Source organism: Clupea harengus, chromosome 2 (genome assembly GCF_900700415.2).
Source record: "Clupea harengus chromosome 2, Ch_v2.0.2, whole genome shotgun sequence".
NCBI classification, from domain to species: domain Eukaryota; kingdom Metazoa; phylum Chordata; class Actinopteri; order Clupeiformes; family Clupeidae; genus Clupea; species Clupea harengus.
The window spans coordinates 7,494,312-7,516,811 of NC_045153.1; the positions used below are offsets into that span (position 1 = coordinate 7,494,312).

At 45.8% G+C, this 22,500-nt stretch overlaps 1 protein-coding gene across 1 annotated transcript in view; it reads right to left on the reverse strand.

Annotated features, from left to right (window-relative positions):
• The window catches only part of LOC105899121 (partitioning defective 3 homolog B-like), a 248,893-nt gene extending 231,852 nt beyond the window's left edge, over nucleotides 1-17,041 (reverse strand). The window contains exon 1 of the mRNA XM_031577423.2: nucleotides 16,868-17,041. The gene's annotated coding sequence lies outside the window, so the exon portion shown is untranslated. The remainder of the gene's footprint in view (nucleotides 1-16,867) is intronic.
• Between the last annotated feature and the right edge of the window lie 5,459 nt (nucleotides 17,042-22,500).

Genomic DNA, 22,500 nt, shown 5'->3' on the forward strand with positions numbered 1-22,500 from the left:
ACACACACACCATACACACACGCACTCCACACCCACCCACACACACATACACACACTCCATACACACTTACACTCCACACACACACACACAGGCTGGCCTCTGAAGAGCACAGAGCCTAGTGGGGACAAGACAAGGTCCTCACAAGCAATGTAAAAACATGTCTTTAAAAGAGCAGTTTGGAGGGGGCGGAGTGCACTCAGACTGACCTGATATATTTCACACACACTCACACACACACACACACACACACACACACACACACACACACACACACACACACACACACACACACACACACACACACACACACGCACGCACTCATGCACACGCACACACACACACACGCACTCACACACAAACACACGCACAGCCTTCCTAAAGAGCATTTTGTCATAAGAAATGAAAGAGGCAAAGAGGAAGGGAAGGCTAAAAGTCTGCAGAAACACAAGACAGCCTCCCTGAAGAGCAAATTAAAAACTAAAAGAGAGAAAGTGAGGGTAAAACAAATCAGTTGTCAGTCTTGAGAGTAAATAACTGACTCCTCTCCCCTTAAATCGATCATTACAAGCCACACGAGTGATCGAGTGAGTGTTTGAGTGTTTGTGAGTGTGTGCGAGTGTGAGAGTGTGTGTGAGTGAGTGCCGAAAAGAAGAGGCTGTTTTATTCTCCCTCTAATTACTCGGAGAGGCGGCCAGAACATTGCCTGTCCTAAACACACAAGGAGAGCGGCACCAAGGCCATTTAAATGGAGACAAAATGCACAACTCGTAAATGGCTTAAAAACAGACATTCAGTACAGAAATACATAAAAAAGGACAACGATCATACCTGTTCATTTACAGGACTGCCTCAACTGTGAATGTATTTAGCTGTGATGACTTTGTATCGGGGTTAGGATTACAATCACAGTTGGCAATTCAAAATGCAAAATGAATCTTCCATTTTAGGATCTGAATAGTTGCTCTGAGGTTCTATTTATGTATTTATTTAAAGCAGGGTTGTTAAAACTGTCAAAAAAAAGGTTGTTTTTTGTTTGTTTGTTTTTTACCAAAAAGGTCTCTGAAGTTCAATGAGTAAATGTAAATGCAATTTGCACCCAGTGTGCTGGCCAATGCCTCTGTGCCCTCAGCATTACCCCAGAGATACCCCAGTGTGCTGGCCAAAGCCTCTGTGCCCTCAGCATTACCCCCAGAGATGGGAGGGGTGGGGTAGGGATGGAGAGAAGAGGAGGCGGTTGCTAGGCGTAGAGGCTCTCTCCGTGCTAAACGAGGGGACAGCTTTAGCCCCAGGTGGGCTTTCTATCTCCCAGATTGCCCTCGTCCCTCACACCCTCCATGCCCCACAGGCCAGGGGCGCCGCTCTGGGCAGCCAAGGGATGACAGGCTCTGCTGGGCATGAGAGGCCCGAGGTCCCCCTCCGTCCCCCTCCGTCCCCCTCCTCTCTCCCAGGTAATCCCTGCGGAGGGCCGAGGGACGGGCGAGAGGAGACACGGCCCACTGACCATGCCTGGTGTCAGGCTGGAGGGAGACACACTCACACACACACACACACACACACACAGCCGAGACTGAGAGAGGTCCCTAGTGTCAGACAGGGGGAGACACACACACACACACACACACACACGCACACACGCACACACAGCCGAGACTGAGAGAGGTCCCTAGTGTCAGACAGGGGGAGAGACACACACACAAATAAACACACTACACAGCCAATTACATCTCATGACCAGGGTCTAGGGAGCTAAGCTACCCAACACAACTCAATCTCATCCAACGCGCACTAGACACACACACACGCAAACACACACACACACACAAAACAACTAACCCACACTGCTCTATATCTTGACACAGAATCAAAATCTGGCCATATAATCAAGACTACATAATATGAGGTTTTTTTTTGTTTCTAAATGCAAAGGACCTCTGTGCTTTAGTCCACTGGAGGATGATGCTCACATCAGGAACAGCACAGCCAAGAGAGAGTGGGTCTGTCCTAAATGTGGAGGACACACACACACACACACACACACACACACACACACACACACACACACACACACACACACACACAGCCAAGAGAGAGTGGGTCTGTCCTAAATGTGGAGGACACACACACACACACACACACACACACACACACACACACAGCCAAGAGAGAGTGGGTCTGTCCTAAATGTGGAGGACACACACACACACACACACACACACACAGCCAAGAGAGAGTGGGTCTGTCCTAAATGTGGAGGACACACACACACACACACACACACACACACACAGCCAAGAGAGAGTGGGTCTGTCCTAAATGTGGAGGACACACACACACACACACACACACACACACACACCTAAATGTGGAGGAAAATTCTCTTTTTAAAGCACAGAGGTCCTCTGCATTTGGTGCACCACGAAACAAGATGCAAGCGAACTGAGGTAGCCAGCATAGCTACTGCCATTTAAATGAATGGAAGAGGTAGCCAGCATAGCTACTGCCATTTAAATGAATGGAAGAGGTAGCCAGCATAGCTACTGCCATTTAAATGAATGGAAGAGGTAGCCAGCATAGCTACTGCCATTTAAATGAATGGAAGAGGTAGCCAGCATAGCTACTACCATTTAAATGAATGGAAGAGGTAGCCAGCATAGCTACTACCATTTAAATGAATGGAAGAGGTAGCCAGCATAGCTACTGCCATTTAAATGAATGGAAGAGGTAGCCAGCATAGCTACTGCCATTTAAATGAATGGAAGAGGTAGCCAGTCCCTCTCTTCAGGTTGGTATGACACCTCCATGGCTTCGACCTGCGCTTAACTGTGTGTACAGATCAGGGAATCGGTGCGGTCAGAGGACAGCGGCTCAGCTCTACACCTGACTAAGCCCGAAAACACACACACACTTCACACACACACACACACACACACACACACACACACACACACACACACACACACACACACACACACACACACACACACACACACACACACACTCTCGTTCACAGCTAATTAAGAGCACAGCAACACACTGGCATCTCCTTGCACCTGCACCTCCACCACAACACACCTCCATGTGGGACGTTTGCCGCTGCCTGAGTAAGCCAGCTGATGCGGTAAACAAGTGACTCAGCAAAACAAATCGCCTTTCTTTCTTTAATCCACGCTGGAGAGGAGACGGAGAGGAGACGGAGATGAGACGAAGAGGAGACGGAGAGGAGACGAGCTCGCTGTGGCGGACCTGCTGTCAGCCTGTCAGTCACCGAGGCCTCCAGCATTCATTCATCGCTGCGGATCCGACGCTAAAATAGATAAACACACGCCGGGATCCGACGCTAAAATAAACACACGCCGGGTTTGATCACATCGCCCCACTTGTCTACGCAAGCCAAAGGTCAGGTTGCCATTGCCTCGTGTGTATTAATATCACAGCTGATCTGAAATATACTCGGAGTGGTTTGAACTCAATCTTGGCATTTGTCTGTGTCTTGTTTTTTTTATAATAATCTTATAATAAGAACAAAGAGCAAAAGATTGTGTTCAATAATATACACGATGACAACAAGAGAGAGGATGGGCATTGGAGCCATCACATTACACACCATCGTCTTTGACAGTAACATACTCTATGATGTCTGAGGCTACGGCAAGACAGCCAATTCCCCAAAAAATATGTTACTGTCATTCTGTCAGCACAAGTGACTAATGATATTATTAAAGCAACATTATGTAACAATTTGACTTTAAAATAACAGCTTCAAAATCATTTTGGTGGTACACTCACTATGGAGAATGGTGTTTGTGCCACCGTCACAGCGCGCCTGGTACACCTGGTATTTCACTATGTAACTTTGGTGGACAGGGCATGACGCCGCTCACGAGAACTATGTAATGCTTTATGGCACCACCTCACACAACAACATCTAGACCCCTCTGCTAGCTATAAGAAGAAGCAGGTTTGACTGTACCGACCTCCTGGCAGATGCGGCGAGACGAGAGAGAAACAGAGGAAGTGAGGAAGAGAAAAAGAGAGAGAGTCACCGAGCAAGAGATAGAGAGTCTTTAACCGAGCAAGAGACAGAGAGTCTTTTACTTGTTACTTGTACACCTCAATGACTCCAATCAGTGTTCTGAGCAGCACTTGATTTGTCCATTCTGGGCTACTGTAGGAACATGCCGGTGCAACATGGCCGCCTCCGTGAGAGAGGACCCGCTCCCTATGTAGATACGAAGGGCTCATTCTTAGCTAACGAAAACACAATGATTCATAGTTACAGGTTATTATTATACACTAATGAAAACTATATATCATTTTAAATACTATATTCCTTTTCTGCTAATAGATGCCCTAAATCCTCCACACAGCACCTTTAAAGCAGAGGCATGACTGAGTTCAGGGCGCAGAGTGGTGCAGATCGAGAGTGTGATCATGGAGTGAGTCATCACACCTCCTCCGGAAAGTTCTCTTCTCTCATCCATCATGGCGACTCTTCGGGAGTTGGCGTCGCAATCCGCATGAGAGATGTACCTCACGTCACATCTGCCTCATGATGAATCTGACTTCTAACTCAACCGATATGTCTCTTCTGCTCTTTTTTCACCAGCACACACACACACACACACACACACACCCCTCCACACACACGCCTCTATACACACACACACAGCCCTCCCAACACACACACACACACACACCCCTTCACACAAACGTCTCTATATACACACACAGACACACACACACACACACACACACACACCTCCCTTCACTCTTCTATCTCTGTCATTTTTCTCATTCAGATCATCCCTTCCTTTCCGATTCGTCAGACTGGCGTATGAAGTCATTAATTACCGGGCAGGAAACTGATGGCAGGTGTCAGAGGGGGGCGATGAGTTTAGAGTCACGCAGAGCGGAGGGGAGTTTGGAGAGGGAGACAACGTTGAAGGTGGAAAACTCCAGAGTGAGAAGACACTCCTTCATAACCGGGACTACGAGAACCCATTTGAAGTAATGTTAAGCGTATGTTTTCTGATCACTGCATATTCCATGCAATGTTAACTGTATATTTACTGTAAACTGGATATTCGAGAGAAGGTTGAAGAGGGAAATAACTTCAGCTTCAAGACCTGAAGGAATGCAATCTCATATTAATTACGGCAAACAATTATAACACTTCATTTGAAGCTAAATTTACAGTACATTATATCCAGTGCATGTATTACACATTATTATTATATTACATTAGATTATTATATTACTGTATCCATGAGTAAATTAATATGATGGTGTTAATGGTGAAGTTTGATACCATTACCAAATGTATTCATTTGTGTAAATTAAGTGACGCTTAAGTGATACCAAGGAGCGGATCTATTCAATGTATCCGCCCTGCAGGCATTGATCTTCTCTGACCACCTCCTCCTGAGACTGCAAGGCGAGGAAGATCAATGAAGGACACCCGTCAAAACAGCTCAGGCAAATCCGTCTCCTCTATCCCATCAGACAAAACATGGAGGCTCGTCAAAACATTGAGGAGGCCTCAGAGGAAGCAGACGGGCTGAGAAGAAAAAAATAACATCCTGAACGAAAATAAGAGACGGACAGGAATGAGGGCGACAAATGGCCTTTAGCTTTCAGGAGTCTGAGTTACGGCTTCTGTCTGAAGTGCTGAGCTTGCGATAGACACACAACGCTGAATTTAAACGGCCATCTCTATAATAAGCCCAAAAATGGCTGAAAGTATATGGAGATGGCAAAGAGCACGTAAAGGGGTCAGGTATTGATCGGTGCTGTGAGTGGCCCCCAGACGGAGTCCAAAACTGTGAAAATTGATCGAGGGGAGGAGAGAAATCAATCGTGTTTCAGAGGTGGTCCACACAACATAAGCTGAGGCAACCGCAAGAGTGACAGCCCAGATATAGAGAGAAGAGAGAGAGAAGACACAGGGAGGGATAGAGAGAAGGACGAGTTAGAAGGAGAAGACGGAAATTATTTTTAAAGAGGCAACTGAGAAAGCTTTCCTGTAAGACAGCAGAATCCTGTTTTTTTTTTGTAAACCTGTACACCAGGAGAGATGAGAACCTCTCTCTCTCTCTCTCTCACACACACACACACACACACACACACACACACACACACACACACACACACACAGAGACACCCAGAGTAGTGTGTATCCAATCAGGGCCCTGTGGGAGAGCAAAGGATTATGGGAACAGATGTAACCTTTCTGGATCACCCCCACTGCTGCTGATGACAGCAGCTATTTTAAACCACACACACACACACACACACACACACACACACACACACAAACACACACACACAAACCACTAGCAAGAGGATCTGGGATGTGAGAGAAGCATGGGATATTTAGGTAAGGCACAAAAACCACACTACTCCATTTCATGCTCTCAGAGGCACAGTACTGAACAAGATGTGTGTGTGTGTGTGTGTGTGTGTGTGTCCTACTGCATTTACAGTTTCCGTACACACGCCAGCGAAGATAAAAGCAGGTGTGTTGTCAGCCTGACAACAGTAACCCCTGTCATACATCTCTGTGCAAATGCACACATGGCCCAAAACAGGCAGACACACACACACACACACACACACACACACACACACACGGCCCAGCACACACACGCACACACGGCCCAGCACACACACACATGGCCCAGCACACACACAGGCACAGGTGAGATTAACCAGATATGCTTGGCCAGTCTCAGTTCAACGAAAACACACACATCCTCTCTTTCTCTCTCTCTCTTTCTTCCTGTCTTTCCCACTATTCCATCATCCCTCTTTCTCTGCTCCACATCCAGACAACTTACCAACTTACCAACTTCTCTAACTCTCTCTCTCCCTCTTTCTCTTTCCTTGTTCAATTTCATGAGCTTTAGGTCCATGACAAAACACTATTTTATCGCCGACAGGAAAACATGTTACATAGAAAACTCTGTCTGTCTGTCTGGCTTTACCATCTCTCTCTCTCTCTCTCGCTCTTTTCTCCATCCCTCTGTCTCTCTGTCTGCCCAATTCTCCATGCCTGTCTCGTGTCTCTTTCTCTCTCTCTCCCTCCCTCTCCCTCACCCTCTCCTCCATCTCTCTGTCTGCCCAATTCTCCATGCCCGTCTCGTCTCCCGTCTCCTCGGTCTCTCTCTCTCTGCCTAAAACTCGTGTCCCATCACTGCTCCTGACAGTGTAACCAATGCACTAATCACACAGGCCCCACACACACCTGCCTACATTTAAGAGGTGTGTGTGTGTGTGTGTGTGTGTGTGTGTGTGCGTGTCTCTCTCTGTGTGTGTGTGTGTGTGTGTGTCTCTCTGTGTGTGTGTGTGTGTGTGTGTGTGTGTGTGTGTGTGTCTCTCTCTGTGTGTGTGTGTGTGTGTGTGTGTGTGTGTGTGTGTGTGTGTGTGTGTGTGTGTAAGGGGGACGGGGGGGGGGGGTAGCGGTGACAGAGGGTATGGGAGAAGCAGGTAAAGAAAGTGTGACAAAGTGAAAGAGACATAAAAATAGCTACAGAGACAGCATGATGGACAACAGGAAAACGGTAGAAAGAGAGAGCGAGAGAGAGAGAGACATAGAGAGAGAGAGTGAGAGAGAGAGAGAGAGAGAGAGAGAGAGAGAGAAGAGAGAGCGAGAGAGAGAGAGAGAGAGAGAGAGAGAGAGAAAGAGCACACAAGACAGAGATAGGGTCAGAAAGAAAGGCAGAAGGGGAGAGAGGGATGTCGGGATCCATTTAATAACTCTTAGGGAGAGGGGAAAGAGACGACAAGTGTGTGTGTGTGTGTGTGTGTGTGTGTGGGGGGGGGTCACGGTTCATATGGGGGGTCAGATGTCACCTGCTGCAGCCACCGCCCCCATATTTAAGGTCTTGATCCCCGGGGCACTACTCTTTGAGGCCTAAACCAACTCACTGACATGTTTTACGGTGTGTGTGTGTGTGTGTGTGTGTGTGTGTGTGTGTGTGTGTGTGTGTGTGTGTGTGTGTGTGTGTGTGTGTGTGTGTGTGTGCGAGTCTTAGACTGAAAGGAGCAAGGACTTACGTGTAGAGGTCGAGTAGGAGCACCTTTGAGTTGGGGAGGGGGTGTTGTAGGGTTGAGCGGTGATCGGGGAGGGGGGTGAGAGTCTGAGGCTGGGCTTTGAAGGGGAGCGTCTGACGGGAGAGGGTCATCATGTTAATGATCCGGGGCCAAAGGCTCTGATAAATCACATGTCTGATACTCCAGTGGGCAGAGGTGGGGGCCGGGGTGGGGGCCACGGTGGGGGCCGGGGGCAGAACCTGATCTCACATTCCTCTCATTCCAGCCTTTAATGATTTAATTTGTTTTTCTTTGGACGGGGTCGGGGTCGGGGCCGGTTTGGTGGAGTGTGTGTTTAGATTGGGGCAAACGTGTGTGTATTGCAGTGACTCTGGGAGGTACTTATGCCCAAATCGCCTGTGTAGTGGGGGTCAGAGTTCAATGTGTATTAGGTAGCACTTACTTCTGGGAAAAAAACCCATAAATAAATAAATAAATAACACTATGTGGGAAACTTTTTTAAGAGTATGATTGAATCCGCTATTGTTAGTGCTTAATGCCAGTCATGTCTTAAGGACGGGAAAATCGGGAAAAAGGAAAAGGGACAATTCCTTCACTTTGAATAAAAAAGCCAAACGGTTGCACGTGAAGGTGACTGTTTCCGGCTCTGTGTCCTTTTTTTAAAAAAAAAAGCATCACGGATTTCCATCACAATTCCCTGTATGAGTGAACAGTGGACGCCCTTGATCCAAGCAGCCAGAGGAAGTAATAACTACCCCACAGCCGAGGTGATGCTGAGGACTAATGTTGTGAGAAATTAGAAGTGTTGAGCACAGCGGAGCCGCCTTTAAGGGTAATGCGGGACACGGCGCAGATTACGGCTCGTGAGACGTAGGAAAGACGATGACAGCTTTTGAAACAGTGCCACGGCAACAAAACAAATCAGACACTGACATCTTATCATACGCCTCAGTGGCAGCTTCCAAAAAGAGTTGTTGTTTTTGGAGCAGGAGCTCCTCAAGGTGAACCTGAAAGTGAGTTCGAACTTTTTGGCCATCTGTGGAATTCTAATCATGTAAGAAACATAATGACTTGGCTGCTGGAGGGGCTTCTGCATGACACTGAAGAGCTACCGCCCTCTATATCTGCCCCATAGAACCCTCTATATCTGCCCCATAGAACCCTCTATATCTGCCCCATGACACCGAAGAGCTATCGAACATCTATATCTGCCCCACGGCTAGTTTGTTCTTCTGCAGGTGATTTGAACACGGCTAGTTTGTTCTTCTGCGGGTGATTTTAACACATGTTAGACGGCTAGTTTGGTCTGTGGGTGATTTTAACACGTTAGACGGCTAGTTTGGTCTTCTGCAGGTGATTTTAACACGTTAGACGGCTAGTTTGGTCTTCTGCGGGTGATTTTAACACGTTATACGGCTAGTTTGTTCTTCTGCGGGTGATTTTAACACATGTTAGACAGCTAGTTTGGTCTTCTGCGGGTGATTTTAACACATGTTAGACAGCTAGTTTGGTCTTCTGCGGGTGATTTTAACACATGTTAGACAGCTAGTTTGGTCTTCTGTGGGTGATTTTAACACGTTAGACAGCTAGTTTGGTCTTCTGTGGGTGATTTTAACACGTTAGACAGCTAGTTTGGTCTTCTGTGGGTGATTTTAACACATGTTAGACAGCTAGTTTGGTCTTCTGCGGGTGATTTTAACACATGTTAGACGGCTAGTTTGGTCTTGTACGGGTGATTTTAAAACGTTAGACAGCTAGTTTGGTCTTCTGCGGGGGAGGGGGACGGGGGTCCAGGGGCTTTTTAAGAGTCTGCTCCCCGGGTCAGAGCACTCTCCAGAAAGAGGAGTCTGCCTCATTACTGCCAATCAATGGAGCATCCTGGCCCATGGTGAGGGTGTGTCTCCAGCCACATCACTCTCTGCACACACACACACACACACACACAATGATACATACACACACACACACACACACACTAAACAGACTCCTGGCCGCAGGGTTGAATACAAGCACTGAATCACTATCTGCAGTTCATAGGATCAATACACTGCAATGATCACACGCTGTGAGACAGGGAAACGGAGGAATAAATGGAGAGAAAGAGAAAGAGAAAGAGGTAAGGGTGAACGCAATAGAAGAATAAACCTCCCCATTTACTCCCTTGGGGAAAGTGTGTGTGAGAGAGGGAGTGGAAGTAATAAAGGAAGAAACATTACAAATAAAGAATGTAAATCAAAAAGAAATAAAAGAGATTTTGACTCTTCAAAACCTTTCCTTAAAAAGCATCACATACCAATGAACACAAATCAGCTGAATCACCAGCTAAATACAAGCAGAGTCATTGCTGGTAACTATTTCTCCCCCCCCCCACACCCCATTTTTCCCCAAACCGAGCCAAGTTATCTGTCAGTGGATAAAACTTGTGCTCAAACACTTGTTTCAGTCTCCTCCAAAGACCTAAACATTTCTTGGCCTTCATGTTCCCCTCATGAGAGTGTAGGATGGCCAACTTGGCCTGTCCCACCAAGAAAGTTAGCCAACACAAATCGCTCCCGTCCAGCCTGTCTGTGCCCACAACCAAACACAAACAAGGTCTTGGAGAACCGGAACCTCAACCTCCTCAATGTGCTGCCCTTAGACACTGGAAGTAGGGGGTGCGGAGGGTGTACGAGGGGTGCGGGATACTGGTCCAACACTGGAAGAAGGGGTGCGCAGGGTGTACGAGGGTGGGGGATACTGGCCCAACACTGGATCCCAATCAAGGCCAGAATCAGCCCAGAGTTTCCTGCTATCTGGCAGAACCATCTAACTGCTATTGGACCCAACCATCTAACTGCCTATTGCTCCATCAGGCAGAACCATCTAACTGCTATTGGACCCGACCATCTAACTGCTATTGGACCCAACCATCTAACTGCCTATTGCTCCATCAGGCAGAACCATCTAACTGCTATTGCTCCATCAGGCAGAACCATTTAACTGTTATCAGGCCCAACCATCTAACTGCCTAATGCTCCATCTGGCAGAACCATCTAACTACTATTGGACCCGACCATCTAACTGCTATTGGACCCAACCATTTAACTGTTATTGCTCCATCAGGCAGAACCATCTAACTGCCTATTGCTCCATCAGGCAGAACCATCTAACTACTACTGGACCCGACCATCTAACTGCTATTGCTCCATCAGGCAGAACCATTTAACTGCTATCAGGGCCCAACCATCTAACTGCTATTGGGCCCACCCATTGAACTGCCTGATGCTGTGGGAGTTCTGTTATTATAAATGTGAGGAGAGTAACAAAGCATGTGGTGGGCCTGCTTATTATCCATCCACGACTGTATTTCCTGCTCGGGGTCAAGCATCATGGTGTCTGCAGAAGTCTTAAAAACAGTAACGCTGCCTCCTGATAGAAATACACAGAGGGAGGATCTGAACAATTCATCAGGTGTGCGTGTGTGAGTGTGTGTGTGTGTGTGTGTGTGTGTGTGTGTGCGTGCTTGCGAATGTGTGTCAATCTTTTGGGTGGTCTCAAGGTGATATGATGTCATGGAGCAGGAGTTCAAGAGCAGTCTTCAATACATAAAATGTGTGTGTGTGTGTGTGTGTGTGTGTGTGTGTGTGTGTGTGTGTGTGTGTTCCCAATTCCCCTGCTAGGTGAGTGTGTGCTGGAACCTGATCTCAGCGTTGTCTGGAGTTTGTCTGTAGTCACTGTCAGAAACTCACAGTTTCAAAACTCAGTAACCTTTCTAAGAGACCAACTGCTCTCATCCCAACATTCAGATTCAGATTAACCACATCATTCCACAACTCCACCTATCTATATAGTATCTGAACATAAAGCTTCTTACATTAACCACATCATTCTACAGCTCCACCTATCTATATAGTATCTGAACATAAAGCTTCTTACATTAACCACATCATTCTACAGCTCCACCTATCTATATAGTATCTGAACATGAAGCTTCTTACATTTCACAGCAGCGACATCAATGAAGACAGCCAGTGAACCATCTATAAACCATCAATAAACCATCAATAAACCATCTATAAACCATCAATAAACCATATATAAACCATCTATAAACCAACAAGTACATTTCAACTCCTGAACTATCACTTATCAACTCAATGTCAAATACCCGAGCCTCTTCGTGATCCTGTCCCCGACCTAAACCACATACGAAGGCCAGGTTTGACCCTAAACCACATACGAAGGCCAGGTTTGAGCCTTAAGGTCATATGACCATGTTTGACCCTAAACCACATACGAAGGCCAGGTTTGACCCTAAACCTCATACGAAGGGCAGGTTTGACCCTAAACCTCATACGAAGGCCAGGTTTGACCCTTAATGTCATACGAAGGCCAGATTTGACCCCAATTAATCCAAACTTCCAGTCTTGGGTCCCCACTAAACCATGTGGCTCTAGTATTTATCATTCATAGATAACAAAGATGCATCCATCAGCTGAAAGGTCTGCTGCCCAAAAGGTTAAAAAAACACACAAGAACAACCCAAAGAGGCTCTGCTGCAGAACGCATCCCTCATCTATCCACACACACATCCCTCATCTCTCCACACACACGTCCAGGAGTAGACTAGCCCATATCAACGTCAAAGCTGGAACTTTACGTGCACATATCTCTCCTCTCTCCACACACACACACACACATCTCTCCTCTCTCCACACACAAATCTCTCCTCTCTCCACACACACACGTCCACGAGTAGACTAGCCCGTATCAACGTCACGCTTCACCAAAAGCAGGCGTTCAACCCCACATTTCGCAGCCAGTCTACAGAAACAATCAAACATCTAACCGAGTTAAACATCCAATAAAACACTAACAGCGGCGAACCCTGCCCAGAACATTTCACACCGAACACAACCTAAGGAAAGTCTCCATTGATTTCTAATTGTTTTTTCTTTTCTCTCTCTCTGTCTCTTTCTCCCTCTCTCTCTCCCCGTCTCTCTCTCTCTCTCCCTCCTGTGCAGCTACGCTTGGTGAACTAATTGAGGCAATAAAACAAATTAGTTACGCATAAAATAGCATTACAGCACAGGTGTCAGCCCAGGCCATTCACAGGTCATTCACATAACTACATTATAGAAGAAGAAAGGGGAGCAGGGAGGGCGGGCGGGCGGGAGGGACGGATGGATGGAGAGATAGAGAAAGAGAGGGAGAAGTGTTATTAGGTTTGAAAAGATGCCATTCTTTCCATTTCTTCATGGATGGTTGGAGTTTCGGCTTCAATCCCCACGGAATCCCTGGGGTAATCCATTTATGAGTGTGTGGGGGCCGGGGGGGGGGGGGGGGGGGGTGTCGATTACGGTTGGGCTTCAAGGGTTGGGGGGCGTGGGGGGGTGTGGGAGAGGGGTGTGTGGGAGATGACCAGAGGAGAAAAGGAATGGTGTTGCCAAGTACAACAAACACAAAGAAAAAGACAACAAACTGACAGACAAACAAACAAACGCAGCAGTTACAGTTACAGCTTTAGTCAGCTTTAGTCAGGGTTGTGCTATCTAGCTACTGAACCTGAATGCTCCGCCATCTTACTGTGGTCTTTCCCAGAAGGCAGAACACAAAATGAGGTAAAACCCGATCTGGCCAACCAAAACTAGTAGTGTAGTGAGGGACTCCCATACCAGGACCAGACCACCAGGGCCAGTTTCCATCCTGGTGTGCTTACTGGGACTCAGATCTTAACCCACAGGACAAGGGACATGACAAGCTGCAAGTTTACAGCTGTGGCGAATGGCAGAGGAATGACATCTTTGTCAACTGACCCTCCTCATCTTCCTCCCCCTCCCCCTCCTCCTCCTCATCTTCCTCCTCCTCACCCTCCTCATCCTCCTGCTGCTTGATGGAGAGATGGAGAAACTGGACCCCTACCCTGGAATGTGTGAGCGTCATGCGTCCTCCCCGAGCTCACGCTAGGAACACGTCTCCACACAGGCACTGCAATTACAGGCTTAGAGTCCAGTTACAGCTAAACCTGACACATCACCAGCCATTTACAAGAACACACACACACACACACACACACACACGTGTGCGCACACACTTATGCCAACACACATTTAAATAACCACGCACACACAGAAAGTTTAGACGACATACACACATGTAGACTCTCAGAGAATTCATCTCAAATGACACTGACACACGCACACACACACACACACACACACACGCACACAGAAACTTTAATGCTGTGAACACACAATCAATAGCATACTCTTGATGGATCTGTGACTATTTCTTTCCATTTCCCATGCCAACACACCATCACATACAGAAAAACAGCCACTCTCACACATTTTCCATCTTTCTCCGGTTGGCCTGCTTTTACACATGTTCACACACACACAGACACACACACACACCACACACACTCATGCAAACACACTCACACACATACATGCTCACACACACATGCTCACGCAAACACACTCACACACACCCATGCTAACACACACACGCGCACACACACGCTCACACACACGCTCACACACACACACACGCGCACACACACACACACTTTTCATCATTCTCTGGCTCACATACACCCATCATGATCTGGACTCGTATTCCTTCTCCACTGGGAGTATCTAAAGCATGTGCATGTAATGTTCTACCTCACACACACACACACACACACACACACACACACACACACACACACGTTTTCTCCATCCTGAGCATCCGTGACAGGGGGCCGTGCTCTCTCAGGTAGGGGCGCAAATGAGACACACATGTCCGAAGACGAGGCCATGTCAGGGAAGTGGAAAAATGATGTCATCTGACCGCTCAACACCAAGGAGAACTGACTCTGACACACGTACACCATACAGAGATACAGGCTTACTGATCGATGAGTACACCATAGAGATACACACATACTGATCGATGAGTACACCATAGAGATACAGGCTTACTGATCGATGAGTACACCATAGAGATACACACATACTGATCGATGAGTACACCATAGAGATACACACATACTGATCGATGAGTACACCATAGAGATACACACATACTGATCGATGAGTACACCATAGAGATACACACATACTGATCGATGAGTACACCATAAACATACACACTTACTGATCGATGAGTACACCATAAAGATACACACTTACTGATCGATGAGTGCACCATACTGATCGATGAGTACACCATAGAGATACAAACTTACTGATCGATGAATACACCATAAACATACACACTTACTGATTGATGAGTACACCATAAAGATACACACTTACTGATCGATGAGTGCACCATAAAGATACACACATACTGATCGATAAGTACACCATAGAGATACAAACTTACTGATCGATGAGTACACCATAGAGATACAAACGTACTGATCGATGAGTACACCATAGAGATACACACATACTGATCGATGAGTCCACCATAGACATACACACTTACTGATCGATGAGTACACCATAGAGATACACACATACTGATCGATGAGTACACCATAGAGATACAAACGTACTGATCGATGAGACGCTAGGGTGTATGAGTCTCAACATATCTGAAAAGTTGCTTTGGAGTTTCAAGGACCTGATGTTTGACTTTGAAGTGTGATATTAAATTCAATGCTACAACGAGTTCCATGCTTCAAATGTAAAGAAAAAAAAAAACAGTAATGGGATCTGCAGTCAGGACTGTGTTCTGCAGAGACTTCTCAAATGACGCTTGCAAAGGCTTAAACATTTGCAAATTAAAACTCAATGTGTTTTGACAAGAAGTGGCAAACCACTGAACTTAATAAATAAATCAACATGTTAAAAGTTAATATGATGTGCCTTTATATAAACACTCCCTAGATGACACCGCAGTACTCTTGGACTCAGTGCTGACGAGTTAGCACATTAGCAATAGCGTCCAATTTTCTTTTATTTCCCCCCATTAGCAAGCCTTCATTATCCCAGCAGTCAGCTGAGCGAGCGGCTTCATTTTATCCACCATTAACTTTTAAACAAAAGACGAGGTCACCGCACCGCGCCGTCGCTAACTGCTCCTGCTACAGACCCCGGTCTCTTTTAAAGAGCGCCCCAGATTGTTTTCGCTTCTCCTTAAATCACACAGCCACCATTAGCTAAGGCTCCGTCAGGCAGCTCAAAGTTAAGTGAGCTGTTTAGTCCCCTCCAGACTCAAGGAGGAGGAGGAGGAGGAGGAGGAGGAGGAGGGCACCCTGGCTGGGTTCCTAAGGACGATCTGTCTGCCTGGTTTATTAGGACTTGATCGACATCTTCATTGACTTAGAAGTCATTTAGTTTCGATTTGTATCACTATTGTTATAATTAAGTGTGTGTGCTTTTATAAAGAAATAAAAGAAAACTATATGGAAGTGTATAGTCACAGTAGTAGTAGTAGTAGTAGTAGTATGAGTAGTATGAGTAGTACTAGGGGCGGTTGATATTATTTACCCCAGCAGCAGCAGTAGTATGAGTAATACTATTTACTCTGATAGCCGTTTGTCTTATGCAACATTAAGTAGTACAGCTTAGAGTTTAACCAGGCAAGACTGCTGCCTACATTGGTGGACATAGAACACAAGACATGTGAGCATGTGAATATTAAACATCTGAGAGAATAAAGTATGTGTGTGTGTGTGTGTGTGTGTGTGTGTGTGTGTGTGTGTGTGTGTGTGTGTGAGCGTGTGAGCCTGTGTGACTGTGTGAGCATGTGTGTGAGTGAGAGAGAGAGAGAGAGAGAGAGAGAGAGAGAGAGAGAGAGAGAGAGAGAGAGAGAGAGAGAGAAATCTACTGCACATACTAGATTTGAGGGCGGAGGAGTTGACTTCAATCTCGCCTCCTCTGATTGGCTGGAAGATGGAGAGTTCTGAGTCATAGGGTTCCGGGCTGGGCCGATCCGGCTCGCTGCTCCCGGAGACGCCTGCTGGACTCACAGCTCCTCTCTGCTGGGCCTCCTGCTCCTCATAGACAGCGATCAACTGCAGCGGACACACACACACACACACAGACAAGGATCATCATCATTACATGATAAAAGCAGGTCCTCAGAGCCACGCACTCTTTTACACACACACATACACACACGCACACACGGACACACGGACACACACACACGGCCACACACGCACGGACACACACGCGCGCACGCATGCAGGCGCACTCACACGCACTCACATGCACGCGCACACACGCATACGCACACGCACACAAGTACTGAACAATACAGAGATGGGTTACTACCCTAACCCTAGATGGGTTACTTGTTATGTTCTTCCCTGCAAAGAGAAAGCAGCAGTCCTTCAATCAAACAAACATGACAAAACACACAGGATCTCCCCTATACACACACACAGGATCTGCCCCATACACACACACAGGATCTGCCCCATACACACACACACAGGACCTGCCCCATACACACACACAGGATCTGCCCCATACACAAACACACAGGATCTACCCCATACACACACACACACACACAGGATCTGCCCCATACACACACACAAGATCTGCCCCATACACACACACACACACACACACACACACACACACACACACACACAGGATTTTCCCCATACACACACACACACACACACACACACACAGGATCTGCCCCATACACACACACAAGATCTGCCCCATACACACACACACACACACACACACACACACACACACACACACAGGATTTTCCCCATACACACACACACACACAGGATCTGCCCCATACACACACACACACAGGATCTGCCCCATACACACACACACACAGAATCTGCCCCATACACACACACACACACACACACACACACACACACAGGATCTGCCCCATACATACACACACACACACAGGATCTGCCCCATACACACACACACACACACAGGATCTGCCCCATACACACACACACAGGATCTGCCCCATACACACACACACACACACACACACACACACAGGATCTGCCCCATACACACACACACACAGGATCTGCCCCATACACACACACACAGGATCTGCCCCATACACACACACACACACACACACACACACACACACACACACACACAGGATCTGCCCCATACACACACACCAGTTCAAGCTAAGGCAAGTACAGCATAACATGTAGTAACAGAGTGGCAGGAGTGAATAAGTAAGGTCTAAGTAAGGTCGACCTTCTCTAAGGTCAGTTTTAAAGAATACTATACACACACACACACACACACACACACACACACACACACACACACTTAAAGAATACTATAGCATAACATGCACTTACAGAGAGCAAAGGGTGAACACAGTCTACAGTAAAGGTTTAAGTGGTGAAATACAGCCGGACAAACAGCACAAATTGGACCAATCGACCAGCTAGTATATGCCGCAACTATATCTTAACCTCTGTCTGGGGAGCAGGCTATAGTGGAGCTATATTTCACTTCGTCTACATAGATGACTTAATCAATATGCCCTCAAGGAAATAGAAATGACTGGAGATGCCAGTTAAGTAGGTTGATTTGTGTCAATTCCAACTCTCTCTCGAAGACATCCAGTGAACGTGTGTGTTAAGCACCTCTGACCCCTGACTACCACAGAGACTGCCGTACCAGAAACCTGTAGACCTGTTAAATACATACAACCTACAGACCTGTTTAATAAATACAACCTACAGACCTGTTAAATAAATACAACCTACAGATTTATTAAATAAATACAACCTACAGACCTGTTAAATAAATACAACCTACAGACCATTTAAATAAATACAACCTACAGACCTGTTAAATAAATACAACCTACAGACCATTTAAATAAATACAACCTACAGACCTGTTAAATAAATACAACCTACAGACCATTTAAATAAATACAACCTACAGATCTATTAAATAAATACAACCTACAGACCATTTAAATAAATACAACCTACAGACCAGTTAAATAAATACAACCTACAGACCTGTTAAATAAATACAACATACAGATCTATTAAATAAATACAACCTACAGATTTATTAAATAAATACAACCTACAGATCTATTAAATAAATACAACCTACAGATTTATTAAATAAATACAACCTACAGATTTATTAAATAAATACAACCTACAGATTTATTAAATAAATACAACCTACAGATTTATTAAATAAATACAACCTACAGACCTGTTAAATAAATACAACCTACAGACCTGTTAAATAAATACAACCTACAGATCTATTAAATAAATACAACCTACAGACCTATTAAATACATTCTGATTGCTAAACCCCATCAAATGGGCCCTGTCTGAGATTGTTATAAAGCTGGAGTTAAAAAAGGATAATTTATGTGACGGTTCACCATGATCAGAAACACCATTGTGATTAAATGTGAAGGCAGTATTTTTAAGATCTATGGGCAACATGTCAATAATATTGGAACCGTTCTGTGAAATATTCAATATTATTGAAAAGATATTTTGATAAGATATATTCTGAATATATTAACACCACACACCAAAGAGAACCCATTGCTCAGGGGATCAACCTCACCCTCATATACCTCAAGGACACCTACTGCTTCACCAGCGACCATCATTAAAGTCTTCAGCCATCTTACTTACTTACTACTTACATCACTGACCGAACTTCAAAAGCACTTCATAAATACACCGTATAACTGTACTCATGTAAACACAATAAAACTGCACTTATATAAACACCATATAACTGCACTCATATAAACACCATATAACTGTTCTCATTGTAAACACCATATAACTTTACTCATATATGCAGTGCACGATATAACTGTACTCATTGTAAACCAGGTTCTCCTGCCATTCCTGAGAATAGCTAAATGGTTAAATCCTTAACAAATAACAAGAAATAAAAAAAATAATACCAAGACCGACAAAAATAGAATTTTCCAAGGATGAAAAAGGTGTCGTGAACTCTGTTATTCTGCTGTAGTCAACAAAGAAACCCCTGTTTACATCAATAGCGTCTCTGTTCCACTTCAACCATCACAGGAACTCATTCAATTAAGTAAATCGGTCGATTTAAACAGCTACATTCACAGAACAGAATATACAACGAGGGCAAAGCCTCTTGGCTTCATGGGAGATTAAACACTTCATAAACAACTCCACCTAGTCACACGATCACCCCCGACCTTTCTGTGACCTCTCCCTGATTTCCTGAAGACCTTTACCTTGTGTATCAGAACGCTGTACAGGACATCCAAGGAGCCGAGCATAGCGAGTGTGTGACGGTGGAGAGAGTGTGTGTGTGTGTGTGTGTGTGGGTGTGTGTGTGTGTGTGTGCTCAGCGGCCCAGCTGGTCCATCCGCAGCGCGGGCTCTCGGCGAGTGTGTGAGCGAGAGTGTTAGGCTGTGAGAGAGTGCGTGCCCGCCTGGGTGGGAGGGTGTGTGTATGTGAGTTTGTGTTTGGAGAGCAGAGCAGAGCATTTGCCTGGCCTCTGTTATATACACAGAACGTAAGCCTCTTTGAACAGAGACCACTGACTCTGCATTCAAAACGCCACGGGCGTTCTAGGGGCCTCCATGAGCGTGTGTGTCTGTCTGTGTGTGTGTGTGTGTGTGTGTGTGTGTGTGTGTGTGTGTGTGTGTGTGTGTGTGTGTGCCCCGACACAGCGAGAGGCATAGGAGAAAGAAGACTTTACTGGTAAAGCCAGACGTTTCCTGATTTGCATGCAGTCCCCTCACTGTACACAAACACACGTGCAAAACCTTATCACATGCACTGCACATGTGCGCTCAGACACACCCACATCACACACACACACACACACACACACACACCCACATCACACACACACACACATTACACACACACACAGAACAACAGCCACAATAATGCACACACACACACACACACACACAGACACACCCACATTACACACACATACAGAACAACAGCCCGGTAATGCACACACACACACACACACACACACACACACACACACACACCCACATTACACACACATACAGAACAACAGCCCGGTAATGCACACACACACACACACACACACCACACACACACACACACACACACACACACACACACACACACACACACAGACACAGACACAGACACACACACACACACACACACACACACACAGACACACACACATTACACAAATATACAGAACAACAGCCAATCATGCGTATCAGGGTCAACTGAGAAACTGCATTAGTAAAAAACACACTGTTTTTTTCAAAGGTGACACAGAAGAAACTTCTTTTTGTATTTTAACAAGCCCTTTATTGGTGCTTGTCTGTGAGAGAGAGAGAGAGAGAGAGAGAGAGAGAGAGAGAGTGCGAGCAAGAAAGAGAGATAGAGAGAGAGAGCAAGAAAGAGAGAGAGAGAGAGAGAGCGAGAGAGCAAGAAAGAGAGAGAGAGAGAGATAATTGGAAAACAGGGGGTCTTCGAGTGAGCAGCAATTAAAAAGGTAAAGTGATCATGGCCACCGCCATCAGTATTGCCAGCATCGCCGTGGCAATAGCACATTTCATCTTAGTATTGCCTGAAATCCTAATTGCCTGATAATTTGACACAGTTATTGTATTTGATCTAGGCTGGCAACCACCGATTACACAACAGGGCTCTGCGCGCTACAGTCCGTGCTAGCAGCACATTGCTATGCTATGCTAAGGAGAGCGCTGGGGTGTGAGTGTGAAGAGACGTTAACCAAAGTACATGACTTTAGTATGTGTCCATTTTTAATATGTCTACGTTTTGTAAATGTCACTCAGACGTTGTTATAGCACGCAAAGCACATTGTTAATAAGTGTTCGTGTAGGCTATATTAACCACTTGATGTCATTTCTTAGGAGAAAAATCAACATAGTGAACTATGAATATTCTTCGAGAATGAGGGGCAGAGTGAGGTGAGTGTTTGGGGGGGACAGGGTGAGTGTTTGGGGGGGGACATGGTCACTGGTCACTGGAGTGTTTGGGGGGACATGGTCACTGGTCACTGCTCTCGGGAGTGTTTGGTCACCAGTCGCCACAGTAGAGAATATAACAGCTTGTCCAGACTGACACACAAATCGACCGCATGGCCCTAAGAGAACCCTTAAATGGCGATCTAAATAGTACCTGGATGGCCCTAAGAGAACCCTTAAATGGCGATCTAAATAATATCTGGATGGCCCGAAGAGAGCACTTAAACGGTGATTTAATAGTACCTGGATGGTAAATTGAAGCTAGATATTAAATAAAACGCTTCTTCACCCATAAAAACAGTAATCAGTGCAGAGGAGTCCATAACCCTTATATTGTTAAACCACAGGGAATAGGTATGGAAGATAAATAGGTGAATAGGTATGGAAGATAAATAGGTGAATAGGTATGGAAGATAAATAGGTGAATAGGTATGGAAGATAAATAGGTGAATAGGTATGGAAGATAAATAGGTGAATAG